The following is a 20,141-nucleotide window of genomic DNA, read 5'->3' on the forward strand; positions in this document are numbered from 1 at the left end:
AATCAATGCGTTCCAAGAGACAACATTTCGGACACAAATCTCGTCAGGAATCTTGGCATTGAGGGTCCAGGAAGGTCTGAATTGTTTTCAACATTCCCTTACTATGACTATCATCATGAATTTTGTTGCCCATATCAGTATCTTGCGTAGTGCCACCTACCTTCAAGGCGAAAGCATACTCAAGCACTTTTTGGTTCTTTCTCAAGTACACCACATCTCGCATACATGATCATTGCTCCTATGTAGTGCCACATGCTTTCAAGATGCAAGCATAAGTGATTACATCAGGAGAAATGTCCTTGCTTTGCATTCCGAAAACAGCCAGCAAGAGCTTCCTGGCAGAGATGACATTCCGGACATCAAGGCAGTGCCACATGCCTTCAAGACAAAAGCATAGGTGATTGCCTCTAGAGGATGCCCTCGCTTTGCATCTGTTAGAAACAGCCCAGCCCAGGGCTCCGTGCCCCTGCCACATTTGGCATAGATGTTGACCAATGCAGTGCCAATCATTATGTTTTGTAAGAGGGAACCACAATATTGATCAAACCACCGCCAAGCATGACATTGTATTTCCAACAGCCCCCGACTAGCAATCACATCGTGGATTCTGATACCCTTGCGATAGGCATATTGGGCATATCTTGCAACCAACATGTTGCAGGTGATGACATTTTGGAGAGAAAGTCCATCACGAACTTTTCATGCTTTCGTGACAGTACCACATTTGGCATACATGTCAACCAAAGAATTGCCAAGCATGACATCCTTCACCAAGCATGCTGGATCAGGTATCTTCTCGTTAATACGCTCACCCATGTCAACGGCTCGTGTAAGGCCACTGGCCTTCAAGGTGCAAGCATATGCATTCCACATGCCTTCAAGATGCATGCATAGGTGATTGCCAACTCGAGAGATACACTTGCTTTGAATCCGCTGAAAACGGCCTAGAGCTTTTTGGCCCCATTCTTGTTAATCACATCCCGCAATCAGTGTATTCCAAGAGGGGACATTTTTTACAGGAACTTCCTCAAGAACTTATTGTGCTTTCTCAACCGCATCACATTTGGCATACATATCGACCAAGACAGTGCCAAGCACAACATCTTTTTTCATCAATAGTCGCTGACTAATAAGATCAGCCTGAATTTTTGTGCCCGTGTCAGCATCTTGCACCTGCATGTCAAAGGGAATAGTTCGGAAGTGGCAATCAGACTGCAGGAGGACCTTACAGAGGAGGTGTTGCTTGGATTTGAAATTGCCTCCTACGCTAACGAAGTAATGAATGTTAATCTGGTTCTGCAGTATCAACAAGAACTAATCAACGCCCCTTGCTCAGAGATCGGTTGGAGAGTTCAACTACTTTTCTCTTCACCGCTCTTGTCTGCAACGACCTAATTTCCAACCTCCTCTGAATACTAGTCAGTTTTCCATAATTTCCAGTTTTTGGAACAATGTAGATAATGTTCAGAAAGGGGATTCTGAAGTTTTAGATAACGGCAAACAGCAAAACACAGAGGAGATTGTTCATCGGGAGCTAAATACTGACCGGTTTGAGAAAGGAGTAGATGTTACCAGAGGGGAAAGCTCATGACGCTGACAGTGCTGGTGAAGGTCCTAGTGTTTTTTGGGTAGAGGAGAGGGTGAAGTGATTGTGGGTGCTTCTGAACAGGAGAATTGGTACAAACACCTGCAAGAAAGGGTTGTTATTGGCTAATGTCATGGTCTCAGGCCCCCTATAGAAGTATGCCCTTGAAGGATCAAATGGGTCAACTGCTTCATGTCCAGAAAATAGTTTATAGAAACCTACCTAATGCCTATTCCAATCACTTAGGCAGGGCCACTTGATTAAAGATTGCCCCGATTTTGGCTAACAAGTTTCAGAAGGAGGCAGACAAAGGCAAAGAAGTCAAAGAAAATAGTCAAGGTTTCCAGCAAGTTAATAGAAGAGAAAGCAGCAGCAGGAAAAGACCATCAGTTAGGAGTAATGGGAACATATATGTAAACATATTTGAAGCTCTGTTAGATGATGTTTTTGATCCTTCTCTAGCATAGGGGGCTGATGATGCTGTGGGCAAAGCCTCCACCTCTCAATCTATAGATGAAGATCAAGGAGATAAAGACCCAATTCAACCTCAACCCCTTAATATCTCTTTCTAATAAGGATACTCTGGTGCCTCCTGCCAGCCCCTCAAAGAAGGCGAGGGGCATGTTTTTTGACTCTGAGGATTCAAAAGAAGGGGAACAATGTATCTCTGAAACTCTCCACCTTCTAATCCTGATGAGGATAGGAACAATGAGGCCATTGGAGTGGATGATTTCAATAAGGAATTGAATGCATTTGATATAGAGGAAATTAACAAGCTGCCAGTCACGTCTTAACTCAGCTGATATCATCATGACTCAAGCAGAAGAAGAAACTCAGAAGTCAATTGACCCAAACAGAGCTTCAGCTTCTCTAGTTAAACCCTCTAAAAACTCTAAAAAATGATTCAAAAAACATGTGGATTTTCCCTCAACTGGAAGGGCCTACTGAGCTAGTTCAATTCTATCCATCATAGCCTTTTGTAACTATGTCAAAATTGGCATAGTTGCAAAAGACTACTTAGAGTAGGCCTGCAACCTGATGTAGCATCATGCACAAGGACTCGATTGACTCTGTTGCGCTCTGTCAACTCACCTTTTACTGGCTATTATCTGTGCATCAACCTCCACGTGGTAGTGCTCCAAGCACAATAATTTGTGTGTGACCACTCGAATGCTCAGTAGTCGCCTCTAGTTTCAAAAATGGGCTTCTTAGGTGCAATTTTCAGCTACTAAAAAAAAAACGCCTCATATGACCGTAGGAAAACGGAGTCTTTTCCAATGTTTTTCATACAATGAATAACATCATGAGCTTCTGCTCGAGAGGCACCGCATACCTAACTAGGTATGATTGGGGGCAGGGGACCCCCCCCCCCCCCCCCCACCGGGCCGGCGGTCCCTTGCCCCCAATCGCACCTAGCTAGGTATGCGGTGTCTCCCTCACAGAAGCTCATGATGTTGAGGTAAGTTAGAATGTGGGAATTATTGTGAGAATTTGTCCAAAACTTCTTGTGACTCAAAAGCTGCAAGTTGCGGGCGAGCATTAGCAACATCCATTACCTTATAATGCGGTCACCATTAGCAACATCCATTAGAATGCGGCCACCATTGTTTTCCATGTGGGCCTGTAAAATAAACTCAAAAATTGACCACTTAAAAGGTTCTACATTTAATTAAAGTTGACGCTTGAAAGCTAGAAAATCCACAAACAATGGGTGTTCAATAAGCTATAAGCAACATTAATTACCATAATTTTATAAGAGTGTTTTGCGGCCATCACAGCTTTCCATGTGAACTTGCAAAATAAATGAGGAAATTCATCTCTTCAAAAGGTGCAAAAGTTGTAAAAAGCATAAGAAATATCAATCACCGTAATTTTATTAGAGTGTTTTTTTTAAATGGGATCACCACAGTTTTCCACATGGACATGTAAAATAAACATAGAAATCGACCTCTTCAAAAGATGATGCTCAAAAGCTGCAAAAGCCACTGACGATAGTCCTCCTCCTTCTACTTTCATTCACTCACACTACATGGAAACCTCTACTCTCGAAGGTGGCAAAAGTATAACCTCACATGACTTGCATACCACAACAATAGGAGGTGTAAATGGTGAGTGGGCATTGCAAGGGTTCACCTCCAATATACAGATAGAATGGTAAGAACACTACCCTTGTAGTTTACATTTAGAGCTTAACATCATCTCCATCTCTATGTTTATCATGTTGGAGACAATCAACCTCTTTATGGCTTTCAATGTCTAGGGCTTTACACCTCTATCATCAAAAGTAAGCACAGTTCTCATAACAATGGGGTGTGATATTTTGTTAGTGACTTTGGTGCAAGTAAGTTATGCTATCTATAGAGAGCTGTCAAAGATTCTTCATCTAATTTCTTCTCACAATGCAAGTAAGTTATGCTATCTATAGAGAGCTATCAAAGATTCTTCATCTAATTTCTTCTTTGTATAGTTTTCACTAGTTTAATATAATAAATATCATTTTGTACTTTATCCCTTTGTGCTTACAAAATCTGGTATTTAGTTACAAAGGCAACTTTTTTTTCAGGGGACATGAACAAGCAACCATATGCAGAGATGGAAAACATTGTATTCTTGGTGCGTGAGGAACCTTACAATACCATGTTAAAAGATTTTGATAAGAATAGTAGGATTTGTGTAGAATCTTAAACCAATAGGTACTCTCTAGGAGCTCTTAGAAAAGTCCTTCAATCTTCCCTAGTTCTATACACACGCAAAGACTCAAGTGTATATGAATCTCTAGATTAGGAAGACAAATACTTGTAAGAGAAGCCTCACAACAACAACATTGTCTCCCTTTTCAAAAAAATTCATGAGGTTAGAATCCCTATAAATGCTTTTGTATATATACTCATTTTGGTGCAATATAAATAAATATTTTTTTTAGATGGTGTCAAATTGAGTGAGAGTATTTAATCTAGATTACAAGAGTTTCATACATATTTGAGAAACTTGTTGAACTTTACGGATATTCTGATTTTTTGTTATTGGTTGCCTCTAAGATGTTTCAAGTCTCAAGTCTTAATCACTCCAACAAGAAGAAATTCAAGCAATATTTTGATTACAACTTAAATTTTAATGGTTATTCTTATTAATGTGGATCATAACCTTTGTCAAGATGGCATCATTGAGGGATGTTGAATATATCCTGCTTCATTAGCAACATTTCACAAATTGAAAAATCTAAAATTCTTGCTTTCCAACATGTTATTGTTTTCATACTAGTATGCCTATGCCAAGCTTGACTTAAAGAAAGGACAACTTGATATGGATGTGTCGATGTATAGCGCTGATAGGTGAACAACTTTTTTTTTTTTTGGAAAAACTCACAATGGCGAGTAAATTATATTGACAACGACAAAATAATTACATATTCTTGCCATGCTCGTGCCGAGCCGTGACATCTCTAAGAGGTCACTGAAACATTGGCTAAAAGGGGAGCCATCCTACAGACAACATATGATCCTTATCTATGAGAATCAATTACAGCGGTGCCAATTAACCTGCTCCATTTATTAGAGTTCTTACATTTCCCAAAGGCTAGAATCGCCCCCCTAGTTTCTTGTATTATCTTTGTGAACCTGGTTCTTTCCATGGTCTTGTCAAATAAACGACCGTTCCTATCATAAAATCTAATATCTAATATCTAACCAACCCAAATGATTTTCTCATATTAAATTGATCACTTAATGTGGGAGAATAAACGGGAACAAGTGTTAAGATATAGACATGTGCTTATAGATCTATCTCAACACGGGACCAATGGTAAAGAGGCCCAAATGAGAGATGGTATATCAAAGAGCAAGGCTAACCAATGGAGCATAATACCTTAGGGTTAGCTTCATTGAAGACCTCCAATAATGTGTGTAAAAGTCCTTTGACCTTAGGTAATCTAGGGCTGAGCTTGAGGCGGGAACCCGACCCAGCTCAAGGTGCTAGTCATGCTTGTCATGCTTGATGACTGAGGTGCTTGAGGTGCTTGACATGCTTGAGATGCTAGGGTTTCACTTGAGGTGAGAACCCAGCCCAAGCTTAAAGTGCTTAAGGGCCAAGCTTGTGGTGGGAACTGGGCCTATGCATGAGGGGCTTGAGGTGTCAAAAAGTCAAATTGTTAATCCCTACAAGGAGGGGGAGAGCCCTACATGAGGGGGGATGAGAGAGAACACCCACACACTCACACAAGGCATGCATGGTACAAAGAAAGCAGAAGTGACACTTGTCAAGTTCCTCCTCATGTTGCCCTCATGGTGTGCCTGAAGCCTATTGGTTTGCCACCCAGGGGGTCCAATGATAATTTAGGATATTTAATTAATTGATTTTGTATTTATCAAGTCCTCTCTCTCAAAGGGGAAAGGGGGACACTTGTCTCAAGGCTACCCTTGCTGCTTGTAATGCCTCCTGCTTGTGATTGGCTAGGCCTGGAGGGGTCCAATGAGCTTCAAGCATGAGCTACAAGGGGGGGTCTACCCAAGCAAGCTAGGGGGTTGCTTAGGGGGTATACTCACCCACACACACTCACAAACACTCTCATTGTGTGCTATGCAAAGTGCAAGAGCTCCCTCTCCTTCTCCAAGCAAGTAGAGGTTGAGAGCCTACACCAACACTCTTGGATATGGAGTGCAAATCCAACCAAGAGCCATGCTTCAATGCTTAAGCTTTCCATCTCCTTCTACTTCATTACTATGCTATTATGTATGCTAGCAAGAAGAGTTAGGATAAGTGAGGAACTAATTCTTTCTCCTATGAAATGTTTCTTCTTCCTCTTTCCTACCCTCATTCACTGCTAGCTCTCTCCACCTTCGAAGGTGTTTGAGATCTTGGGACTGAGGCTTGGGATAGTTAAATCTTTCTTCAAGTTTATGTTATGCTTGTGATGCATAAAGCTTTCCATCTTCATTGCATCACCTAGGTTACAAGGAACACAAAGATTGTATTGTAACAAGTCTCTCTTAATGGGAGAAATCATAATACAAATGCCTATTGGAGGGCGACTGGCTCCACATAGATCCGGTCCTCAACTGTTGTCATGTTCTCTACATTCTCTCTTGCAAAAGTATTGTTCATGCCAAGTTAACTAATTGCTATGATTATGTTGCTATCTTCAATTATGTTGACCCGCTATGCTCACAAAGTCATTTCTCAAAAGTACTCTCATTAATTTCCGCTACTCTCAAGTTAAATAGGCCAAATCCATTACAGTTCCTAGCCTTCGAGACCTATTTGAAGTAGCAAAATCTAACAATTTGTGTTGCAATAAGCAACTCTCGGCTTTTAAGAACCTTCCCTCCCAAGAACAGGTTGTTCTTATAGAAGCATATCTTTCAGGTCCTTTGCACCCATTTGCATATCTTACCCACAAGGCCGCTAATTGCGGGCCATTCCTTGAAAAGGTGGGAGAGGTCTTCGCTAACCGTTCTGCATTGAGAGCATCTTTCTAGGTCAATTTCCCTAGCTAGAGCCTTCACCCCAGCCGGCAAGGCTCCCCATAGTACGTTCTAGAGAAAGGCCTTCATATTCAATGGCCACTCTGGGCACCAGATGTTATTGGTGACTTCCTCCCATCTGGACTCTGGCCAATTCATGCCCCACTATTCGTTCAATGGAAAGAACCAATCCATTGAAAAAAAAGTCTCTTCATAATCTATGCCTTTTTGTTGTGCATTGACTTTTGTAATAAGTCGACCCTTATAGCGATCAATTTCACCATCCAGCTTACACTTCAACTTGTAAACCCACTTCATACCAATGGCTTTTTTCCAAGAGGCAAATCACATAAAGTCCATGTGTCATTTTCTATAAGTGCATCATATTTTGATTGCATGGAAGCCATCCAATTTTTAGAATTTTGTGCTTCATCAAAAGACAGAGGTTTCTCAACATCACATAAACTTGAAACAGCCAAAGCATAGCAATCTGATGCATAAGATGCATGGCGAGAACCTGAACGAGTATGACTAGACAAAGGTGCATCCAATTTGCTGGCATGCAAAGTATGCACCAACCATTTTGGCATACCTCTAGCCTGCTCATTCTCACCCCTTTCCTCATCAAGTACAACATATACATCTACATCAGAAACTGGCTGATCTGTAACATTTTTAGAAACCCCCATAGGTTGTACATTTACCTCATTGGAATTTACATTCGAACTTCCACCACTGAAAAGAGGCAATAAATTGTCATAAATGTCCTCTGAGATTACCTTATTGCCTCTAGTACATGACAACAAGGGTTGAATAGAATCTTCCACCAACACAACATCTTCATGAAGTAAAGGTAATTGCCCAAGGACGGAGTTTGTATGGGCCCACAAATATCACTATGCACAAGCTACAACCGGCATGTGGCCCTAACTGAACCATCCTTTGGAAACTTCAAATTCTGCATCTTACCCAAAATACAGCCTTCACAAACATTCTTAAGAGGTGCTTCAAGAGGCAGCAAAGAAGCAACCATATCATATTTCTGTAAATGCAGCAAGCTGGCAAAATTCAGATGCCCAAAACGTGCATTCCAAAGTTTTCATCTAAAATAGCCTTAGAATCCACAGTTGCATTTGCAAAAAAATTCCCACACTTGTCATACAAAGTGAGCTAGCGCCAACATAAAACGCTTGATGTAACAATCTCATCACGAAAACTCAAATCATGAACTATACATCTGTCATCCACAAATTTCACAACAAGACCAAGTCTAGCAAGTGTAGATATAGACAAAAGTTTCTTCTTTATCCCAGGTACATAAAGTGCATCAACGAGTGTGAACGAATTGCCATTCGCAGTAGTCAAGACAATCTTTCCAACTCCCTTGACCGGATAAGAGGCATTGTTGGCACAAGTGACTAAATTCCTATGAGGGACATCCTTGAGAGAGGTAAGCAAGTCAATGAGAGATAATGTGCTTTGTAGCACCACTATCAAAGTACCACACGTGAGCATCTGCAGCAACTAACATACATGCATCATGGACAAAAGGATAATAAGTGCAATATGCACTAAAAGCCCATTCTACATCAACATCAACATCTCAATCTCCTTTCACAAAAGACTCAACAATAGCTGCATTTGTAGTGGAACTAGCCTCTTTTGTCTTGGCCTTTTTTGCCTTCAACTTAGGACATTGGTTGATCAAGTGATCATTAGCTTTACAATAATGGCAACACATTTTCTTTTTGCCCTTTTCACCAGAATTACCAGACGAAGTGCTGCCAGCAAAAAAGCATTAGGAACCGGAGATTTAACACTCACAAAAGAACCATAAGAAGTGGCTACATTGCTCTTACCACCTTTTCTTTGAGTAGCAATAAAGGCTTGCTCAATTGCACACTATTTAGCCCTGTTTCTTTTGTAAAGTGACTCTTGCAACAACAATGTGTATAATGCATCAAACTTGAAAACTTTAGGATTTTCTTGGGTCATGAGGCCTGCTCAATTTCACATTAAGCCCTACTTTTTTTGGAAAGTGACTCTTGCAACAACAATCTACATAATGCATCAAACTTGACGACTTCTGGATTTCCTTGAGTCATAAGTCTCTAAGTACTAGCTAAAGTCTAGTAAGAATCTGGTAAAGCATCAAGAATAGTCTGCACAAGGGAACCGTAAAAAATGACTTCACCTACAGAAACAAGTTGCTCATTAATATCCTTGACACTAGCAAGGAAAGTGTCCATCTCATCTTCCTCGTGCATAATCCATCCATTAATGTTGTTTAGTAACACTTCTAACCAACTTCGTGAGTTCCTAGACCATGTTGCTCCCCTTGTGACAACATGTGCCAAACAAACCCCACCATGTAGGTTTTTTAATTGTTGGGTAAAATGGACCGAGTACACTACTGTCCCAAAATGCTTGCTTGTACATGACCTTGTCATGTGTCTGAAGAGAAAAATGGATGAAAGCATTCAAACCTATACATCCTACTTTTCAAAAACACAATCAAAGCATCTTCAAAAATAAAACCAAATCATATGCATACATAGTGAACATAGCGTTCACTTTTCAAAATCTCAATCAAAGCATCTTCAAAAATAAAACCAAATCATATTCGTACTTAGAGGTTGAACATAGCGTTCAGTTAGCTGTAGTCAAGTACACATTGTTGGGGTATAAAGCCCAATGTGGTCGCCCAGGTAAGTGGGTGGGCCGCCAGGTATGTACACATATTCTTTTGTTAAAACCTAATAAGAACTCACTATGCTCTACACATTACAGTAGAGCGAGTTCACCATATATCGTCATGCTCTTCTTCTCGCACTCTCTCTCGCGTCGCACTTCCGCTCGTACTCCTTCAACTGGTATCAGAGCTCAGATCGAGGCTCGGGGCAGCACTGCAGGCGGCTAGAGTCACCAGCTCAGATTGGAGTGAAATTCGACAGGCAAAGACACGGCCCCAAATCCTGTGGGACCGCCCAAAGGGCTTGGTGTTGTCAGAATTTCATTCTGAGGTCATCTCGGCCACCGTTCGGCTTCGACAAAGGTCTGTGCAGGCCATTTTCGACTACGTGGTCTTAGCGGGTGCAGATCCAACTCTGCAAATTTGGGGTTTTTCGGCCAACGACTGCATGTGCTGAGGATATCAACACTCCTAGAGTGTTGATTTGTGGTTGTCTACACATCGAAGGACGGCTCACAGTTCTTGGAGGCATGTCACATACGACACGGGCGCATCTACACACAGACTGTAGGCGACATCCACTAGTTCATCAGGTAGCTTGTGTTTGCTGCTTGATATTCCAGATTTCATCCTGACATTGCAGGTACTTCCACATGGGATGTATTGTCAGAGATGATGTATGTTTGTTGAGGGTTTGCTGGCTGTGAGTCACGCAGCAAACAACCGCCGCAGCGGTTACAGCATATAGTGGGAAATTTGTGGATGTATGACTTTGTGGGAAGTCTATGTACTGTCAGATTTACTGCAGCCTTTGTTGAGGGTCGAGTGAGGTTTTATTGAGCTGGGGGATTCTCGAATGTTGAGATCCTTTCGGTGATACAGGTCTTGGAGCGATCCCTCGAGCACCCTTAGATAGGCAGCTAGGATGTATTGACTGTGAGTTAGACAGTTGGGATTGCATCTTTGCTTTACTGCCATTGAGGCATTGTCACAGTCTATGCTTACAGGACAGTGACAGGACAGTGAGAGACAGTACAGGTGCAGGACAGGTTTACCCGCAGCTTACAGTGTTAGAGAGACAGTGTTTTTTGAGCTGTTTTTTGGTCTGTTTTTAGTACACCAGAGCCATTTTACAAAGGAGACTCTGCCAAAATTTCTGCAGAATCTGAAGCTTTCTTGGTTCATTTGACAGGTTGATATTGGTTCAGATGTCAGTTTACAGGGGAAACTCTACCGAATTTTTCCCAGGAAAGTAAACCACTGTGAAGCGTAGCTATGGCTGGATCACAGGACACTGCTCTTTACAATATCAAGAAGCTGGATCACAGGACACTGCTCTTTACAATATCAAGAAGCTGGATGGAACCAATTTCCCATTGTGGAAGAAGCAGATTCGGCATGTGTTGGTACAAAAGAAGCAGATAAAACCTATAAAGCTCAAGGGGATAAAACCAGAAGATATGGACGAAGATGAATGGAGCGAAATGGATGAATTGGCACTTTCTACCATTATGCTGACTTTGGCAGAAAGCGTTTACTTCAATGTAGCAGACGAGATGTCGGCTTATCAAGCATGGTTAAAGCTGAGTGATCTTTATGAGAAGCAGAGTGCAGCTTCACAGGTATACTGGCTTAAGAAGCTTGTTGACTTGAAGATGAAATAAGGGACACCTATGTCCAATCATCTGAATGAATTCAACACAATCTATAGTCAGTTGTCAGCTCAAGGTGTCAAGTTTGATGAACCTGTTAGAGTTATGTTCCTGTTGATCACATTGCCGAAAAGTTGGGACACTTTTCGCACAGCTTTGAGTAATTCTGCACCTCCAGATGGTTTGAACATAGCAGGTGTAGAAGGAAGTCTGCTTACTGAAGAAACCAATAGAAAGACAATGGACAAAGGCAAAGGAACAGCCTTAGTTGTCAGGGGAAGGACCAAAGAAAAGTACAAAGGTGGAAAGAGGAATCAGTCTCGTAGCAAGTCCGGCAGTGCTAAAGGCAAGAGTGACATAGAATGCTACTATTGTGGCAAGAAGGGTCACATGAAAAGAGACTGCAGAGAATGGAAAGTAGAAAAAGGCAAAGAGAAAGCTAAAGACCATGGTGAGAAGAACAAGTCCTCAGTGAAGATTCAAGAAATAAATGTGACAAACACTGTTGCAGAGGATGACAGTCTAGTGTCAGGAGACATCTACTTCTCGAAGAATACAATGGACTCAGCTCTTCTTACAGCATCTGATGGAAATGCACTGAGTGACTGGATTATAGACTCAGGGGCATCACTTCATGTGTCTCCAAACAAGGAGTGGTTTACCTCTTATGTGACCACTAAAGATCATGTTCGGCTAGGCAATGGGCAGACATGTGAGATCTTAGGTGTTGGAGATGTTCAATTGAAGTTTCAGAATGGCTCTTCTTTCACGCTGAAGAATGTGAGACATGTTCCCGCAATTACAAAGAGCTTGATCAGCACAGGTTTACTTGATGATGCTGGCTACGTCACCACTTTTGGACAGAACATGTGGAAGATATCCAAGGGTTCTATGACAGTAGCACATGGAGTAAAGTCTGGAGGACTTTACATGATTTATGTATCAAATGTCTCTAAAAATGTAATCAATGTAACCCAGCAGCCGAACGTTTCTTTGTGGCATAGCCGGTTAGGACATATGTCCAAGAAGGGAATGGAAATCTTGTCTCGTTCTGGTTATTTGCCTGGCTTTTCATTTAATGATTTTGAATTCTGTGAACATTGTCTGTATGGTAAGCAAACACAGCAGCCACATAAGCATAGAAGCAGTAGAAGAGATACACAGTTGGCACTTGTTCATAGTGATTTGTGTGGACCTATGCCTAACCTATCTCTAGGGGGAGCTTCTTACTTTATGACATTTATAGATGATTACTCGAGGAAAGTATGGGTTTACTTTCTCAAGCACAAGGATGAAGCGTTTAGTGTTTTCAAAACGTTTGTGACACTTGTGGAGAATCAGAGTGGCAAGAAGCTTAAATGCTTACGCACTGACAATGGTGGAGAGTATGTTTCAAAGGCCTTTCAAGACTTTTGTGAGTCAAAAGGTATAAAACGTGAACTTACTGCTCCTTACAATCCTCCTCAAAATGGTGTTGCTGAGAGGATGAATAGGACCATACAAGAGAAGGTCAGAAGTATGCTGTCTAATGCACAGCTGCCAAATGGGTTTTGGGCTGAAGCTGTATCAACAGATGTTCATCTTGTAAATAGATCTCCTAGCAAGGTTTTGCAGAAGAATTTAGTGCCAGAGATGGTATGGTCAGGCAAAATGCCCTCATACAAGCATCTCAAAGTCTTTGGCTGTGAGGCATATACTCACGTTCCAAAGGAATTTAGGAACAAACTTGAGCCAAAGAGTAGAAAGTGCATCTTTCTAGGCTATGGTAATTCTGGTGAGATGGGGTACAGACTTTGGGATCCCGAATCCAGAAAGGTTGTCCGCAGCAATGATGTTCACTTTAATGAATCCAAATATCATTCTAAACCAGAGAGGGTTGAGGAGATTAGAAGAGTTGTGTTCCAAGAAGATGGACCTGCACGTGCAAGACAAAATGTCAGGGCTCAAGAGGAGCAAGGACAGGATAGAGTGGAACCACAGGTTGTGGCTGAGCCTGAGCCACCTATTGTGCGTAGATCTGGACATGTCACGCGACCTCCTGATAGGTTTGTTCCATCTATGAACTATGTCATGTTGACTGATTGCAATGAGCCTTCATGTTACAAGGAAGCAGTGCAAATGAAGGACTCCGGGAATTGGCAATTGGCCATGCAGTCAGAGATGACAGCTCTGCATAAAAACAAGACATGGAAGCTAGTTAAATTACCACAGGGAAAAAAGGCTCTACCTTGTAAATGGGTTTATAGGTATAAGATCACCGCTCATGATAGTCAGCCAAAGTACAAAGCAAGGCTTGTTGCCAAGGGCTTTAAGCAAGAACAAGGCATTGACTTTGATGAAGTCTTCTCTCCGGTGGTCAAGATGACTACATTGAGATGCTTTCTTGCATTGGTTGCCATATTAGATTTGGTGTTGCACCAAATGGATGTCAAGACAGGGTTCTGGCATGGTGATTTAGATGTGGAAATTTACATGCACCAGCCAGAAGGGTTTGTTGAGAAAGGAAAGGAAGATTGGGTATGCCAGTTGTTAAAGAGTCTTTATGGCTTAAAACAATCACCGAGGGCATGGTACCATAAATTCCACAAGTTTATGCTTTCTCAAGGCTACAAACGTAGTGAGTTCGATCACTGTCTATATACAAAGAAGGCTAAGGATGGTAGTTGGTTGATCCTTATTTTGTATGTGGATGACATGTTGATTGCTGGCAAGCACTTGGAAGAAATTTCAGCTTTGAAGTCAAAGATGGCAAAATCGTTTGACATGAAAGACATGGGTGAGGCAAGTCATATACTTGGTATGCGCATTGAGAGAGACAGATCAAAGAAGTTGATTTGGTTATCTCAAACAGAGTATATTGACAAGGTTTTGCAACATTTCAATATGGAGAAGGGAAAGGCACTGAGTGTTCCATTGCCACCATATGTGAAACTTAGCAAACAGGATTGTCCTGTGTCTGAGGAAGAACAGGCTGAAATGGATAAGATTCCATATGCGTCTGCAGTGGGTAGTTTGATGTATGCAATGATTGCTACTCGCCCAGACATTGCATTTGCAGTGGGAGTAGTAAGTCGATACATGTCAAACCCAGGCAAGAAACATTGGGAGGCAGTGAAAGGAATATTGAGATACCTAAAAGCTACAAAGAGTATGCGTATATGCTATGGGAGTCAGGAGCTAAGTGTAAAGGGTTTTACAGACTCAGATTATGCAGGTGACTTAGACAACCGAAGGTCTACGTCAGGGTATGTCTTTACATTGGCTGGTGGAGCAGTATCATGGTGTTCTAGATTACAAGATTGTGTTACTCAGTCTACTACAGAGGCTGAATATGTTGCAGCATCAGAGGCATGCAAAGAATCAATTTGGCTTAATCGACTAGTAACAGATTTGGGAATCAAAGAAGAGATGCATGTGTTATATTGTGATAGTCAAAGTGCTATACAATTGGCTCGCAATCCAGTTTATCACTCAAAGACAAAGCATGTGGATGTGAAGTATCATTTCATCAGGGAAATGCTCGAGGATAAGCAACTTCAGCTTGTCAAAGTTCACACCACAGAAAATCCTGCTGATCTACTTACAAAAGGACTTCCTTCAGAGAGCTTTGCGCATTTTCGCAAGCAGTTAGGTGTAGGGTAGTACACCACTTCTCTACATCTCTTGTATATTAGCTTGTATAGTAGCTTCTCTCACACTTAAAGTACCACATTGGACTTTAAGTGGGAGGTTGTTGGGGTATAAAGCCCAATGTGGTCGCCCAGGTAAGTGGGCGGGCCGCCAGGTATGTACACATATTCTTTTGTTAAAACCTAATAAGAACTCACTATGCTCTACACATTACAGTAGAGCGAGTTCACCATATATCGTCGTGCTCTTCTTCTCGCACTCTCTCTCGCGTCGCACTTTCGCTCGTACTCCTTCACACATGACCAAAAATCTTGCCTAAAAAAGGACTATATGTTTATAATCTATGTAACACTAATGAAAAACAAGCAATATTGAGCTGGTAACCTTAAGTTTTGCCGTGGCAATCAAATCCCCTTGGTTAAAATCTATAACGCCAAAACCCTTGGTTAGAATCTATATAAAAATTGCTCAAACTAGCAATCACAAACAGTGACCAACACAATGTACCATGTCTAATAGTGATGGGAATCACTTGGGAAATTGAACTTGTCCACTACCCCTTGGTAGATTGCAGACTTCTTTCCTTGAAAGTACAACTATGATTGTCAAACTGTGACCCTCAACACCAATGGAGTGATTGTCTATTAGGTGGTTCATACCCCTGGAAATACCACTCCTATCATGCCACAATCAGTCCTATATATTAAACAAAAAATCTTCTCAAGTTGGAATTGTATTCACAACTAGAGCTTGAAAGAATCATATCTATCCATGAGCAGAAGAGAAAGATTCCCAGCACCCTAAAGAAGGTTATCATACTAAAGTTTCTTGGGTGATCAAACAAGAGATCCGCGTGTGCCTTGAGCTTCCTTCATCTTCTCCAAGCTGTGTGTGTTTTCCTGCAACCCTAAGTCCAACCGTTTCCTATGTTTGCTTACCTGTTTGCTAGTTTTGCAATTTCACAGTCAATAAGAATATTTTTTGTTAAACATAATCGTTCAACAAGTGGGTTCGTTGATGGTATAACCGAATAATGTTGGAGCTAGAAGTGGGGAAAGCCAAGCTATGGGATGTTTAGACATGCATACCAATGTGCAAAAGCAGGTATGAAGGTCAAAGGTAGCCAAATGTTTCCAAAAGCGTATATTTTTGGCGATTTGTTTGGCCAAGAAGCTCTATTTTTGGACTAATACATATGGCTACTCAAAATGTCTAAATGTCATAAAATCTAATATCTAACCAACCCAAAATGATTTTCTCATATTAAACTGATCAGTTATTGTGGGAGAATAGACGAGAACAAGGATTAGAATATAGACATGTGCTTATGGGTCTATCTCAACACGGGACCAATTGTAAAGGGGTCCAAATGAGAGATGGTATGTCAAAGAGCACGGCTAGCCAATGGAGCTTAAAGACCTTAGGGTTAGCTTCATTAAAGACCTCCAATGGTGAGTGTTAAAATTCCTTTGACCTTAGGTAAGCTAAGGTTGTGCTTGAGGTGGGAACCCAACCCAAGCTTGAGGTGCTTGTCGTGCTTGCTGACTAAGATGCTTGAGGTGCTTGCCATGCTTGCCAACTAGGGAGCTTGAGGTGCTTGTGGGAACACTACCCAAGCTTGAGGTGCTTTGTCGTGCTTGCTGACTAAGGTGCTTGTCTTCCAAAATTCAACGACATCCCTACAAAGGAGGGGGCTAGCCCTAAAGCTAGGGGGATGAGAGAGAACACACACACGCGCGCGCACACACACACACACACACACACACACAAGGTAAGCCCAAGCCTCAAGAGGTAGCAAGGACACATGTCAAGTCCCTACCCCATGTTGCCCTCAAGGTGTGTCTAAATCCTATTGGATATCCTCCCAAGGGGTCCGATAATAATTTAATTGATTTAATTAATTGATTTTTCATTTATCAAGTCCTCTCTCAAAGGGGAAAGGGGGACACTTGTCCCAAGACTACCCTTGTTTCTTGATATGCCTCTTGCATGTGGTTGGCTAGGCCTGGAGGGATCCAATGAGCTTCAAGTATGAGCTACAAGGGGGGTTGATCAAAGCAAGAAGAGGGGTTGCTTGGTGGGTATACTCTCCTACACACACTCACACACACTTTGATTGTGGGAAGTGCAAAGTGGAAGAGCTCCATCTCCTTCTCCAAGCTAGTAGAGAAGTTGAGAGCCTACACCAACACTCTTGGCTATGGAATGCAAATCTAACCAAGAGCCATGATTCAATGCTTAAGCTTGCCATCTTCTCCATCTTCATTACTAGGCTATTATGTATGCTAGCAAGAAGAGTGATGATAAGTGAGGAACTACTTCTTTCTCCTATGGAATGTTTCTTCTTCCTCTTCCCTACCCTCATTCCCCGCTAGCTCTCTCCACCTTCGATGGTGTTTGAGGCCTTGGGACTGAGGCTTGGGATAGTTAATGGTTTCTCTTTTCTTGCTTAAGAAGAGAGGTCCTTAAGTAGCCTATTAATGGATGATTTTGTTAATTATATTAGGGTAAGTGGGACTGGGATCTATTATCAATTTTGTTGAGCCCACTATGTGGGATATGGTGCACACCTCAAGAGATTTGGTCTTAATAATGGGGTCTTTTTAGACTTGCCTACGGCTTTACCATTATTGAGCCATAAGAAGTCCGAAAAGAGCTATCCCTTTGCAACTCTGCAACATTAGATTCACTCCACTACTCTCTATAATTAACCAATTCAAGTTGTGGGTGTAGATACTTAAGTGCTGATTTTCAAAGGCTAAGAGGAGTAGCAACTAAGGTTTTGAATTTCCAAAGCCAAAGAATACACTAAGTAAACACATAAATTTGATTAACATGGCTGACAATAACCAAGAGAGTAGAATGAACATTGATAACTTTGATTTTGCACTTGAAGTGCTAATGGATGTGTGCGCGTATGTCGCACGTGTCAATGCAAGGAACTTGCCGATACACCGTGTGCGAGCCACAAATGGCTCCTAACACACAACAAGCCTAAACTAGTAAGCTCAAAGAAGGCGATGGTGTGTCACTCACCGCTCTACGCTTGCTTCGTGGAGGATTCCTCGCCACGAAGAAAAAGGAGCTGCCGGTTCGCCGCGCTCAACCGCTTCGCCGCCGCCATGCCGTCATCGCAATGCTCTCTCTCTCTCTCTCTCTCTCTCTCTCTCTCTCTCTCTCTCTCTCTCTCTCTCTCACGCATACACACACACACACACAAGGAGATGAAGAAGAAGAAGATGGAGATGGAGCAAGAGCACTCTTCTATTGCACAAATGAGAGAATGAGTGAATTTTAGGTTTAGTTGACTTTTATATGAGCTCACCCCATTCACACTTGGGCGCCCATGCTTAGCCAACTAATCCCTTGAATGTTCCAGTTAGAGTGCGCCTCTCATCGGCGATCACTCTTACCCTTTCCCTATTGGACCGACAAGCCCGGTACCTGACTCTACCAAGTAAATAATACAACGTCCGTCGTAGGTGACATGGTGTCTGTGAGCCGTGAGGGTTAACATGCCTCCCATCCTGATGTAGATTCCGTCCTCGGAAGCTATTGAGTTGAATCTCGTTCGTCGAGGTGGAAGAGCATCTGAGATGAATGTACTTAGCCTCCTTCAGTCTCACTACAAAATCAAACAACATTGGCACAGTAATTGCATTCTCATACGCAATTAAAAAGCATATGCAGTTGTAGGCAGACAATTTGATTGGTAACAGAATTTTAAACCTTTTGTCAGCAATAAACATTAAATTGCAATATAATCAAACGCATAAACAGTTGTAAAGGTAAAAAATTAAACAAGTCTGGGGTCGCTAATTTAACGATCGAAAGGCACTAAAGATCGAATATCAATACCATGGGTAAGCTTCTTGATTTTCTCTGGTCAATTAAGTTGTTTAATCGCGAGAGCCAAGTATTTCATGTTCGAGGGCTGACTAGAGGCTATACCTAGAAGACTTTGTAGTTAAGCTACGATAAAAGGAATTTCTCATGAAATCATCGCCTGACTGATTACCTTTTCTTTGACCCCCCAAAGTCTTTTCAAAGTGATTCAATTTTAATGTGTGTGCTTATTTTGTATGTCTTGGGTTTTTTGCTTTTCAAGGAAAAGCGCCCACACTGGGAACCTCTAGGGCTCTAGTACCATAGGCGATACATGTGAGTGAAGTACCAAATCAAGCTGAGATTTCTCTTCCAGCTTACAATTTCACATTGTGGCACTTTGATTTTTTGTTTGTTCGTTTTCAACATTTTAATTTTGTAACTTTGGGGGGTCATATAACATTGTTACACCTCCCCAGACTCATCACACTAGTAAACTCCCTTTATGATACTTAAGCTAAAGGTCAATAGGGTCAAGCCCAGTAGAAATCCCTAGTACCTTTCACACAATGCTGCCTAAATCGTATTAAGAACCTAAGTAACCATTGATTATTAGGAAGGCATTCCCCATGGTATTAAGAGAAGATCTCTAACACTTAGCTTGGTCAAACTAGCTTACTCGGACTGCTTAATTTTTAAACCTAGACAAGTGATTATGACAAAAAATTACATTGAATTTAAATGTTTGATACTAAGAAAATGCGATGAATATTATGCTACCAATCACAATCAAAGCAGACAAACATGGATGCAAAAAAGATAAGGGGCAATGCTAATGTGGACAAGAAACACCTGTTTATGTTGATGGTCGGGCTTGATTTGAAGTGTGAACGAGAGAAAGATCCCATGAAGGTCCAAATCCTAACCAATGTAATGGAATTTGCCTATTCAATGTGAGAGTAGCGGAATTTAATGAGAGTACTTTCAAGAAATGATTTTGTGAGCATAGCGGGTTGACATAATTGAAGATAGCAACATAATCATAGCAATTAGTTAACTTGGCATAGACAATACTTTTGCAAGAGAGAGAGTTTAGAGAACATGACAACAGTTGAGGACCGGATTTATGTGGAGCGGCCGGTCCCCCCCCCCCAATAGGCATTTGTATTATGATTTCTCCCATAAAGAGAGACTTGTTACAATACAGTCTTTGTGTTCCTTGTGACCTAGGTGATGCCATGAAGATGGAAGGCTTCATGCATCACAAACATAACATAAACTTGAAGAAAGCTTTAACT

The sequence above is a fragment of the Adiantum capillus-veneris genome, chromosome 15, assembly GCF_014529385.1.
Source record: "Adiantum capillus-veneris isolate H3 chromosome 15, ASM1452938v2, whole genome shotgun sequence".
NCBI classification, from domain to species: Eukaryota; Viridiplantae; Streptophyta; class Polypodiopsida; order Polypodiales; family Pteridaceae; genus Adiantum; species Adiantum capillus-veneris.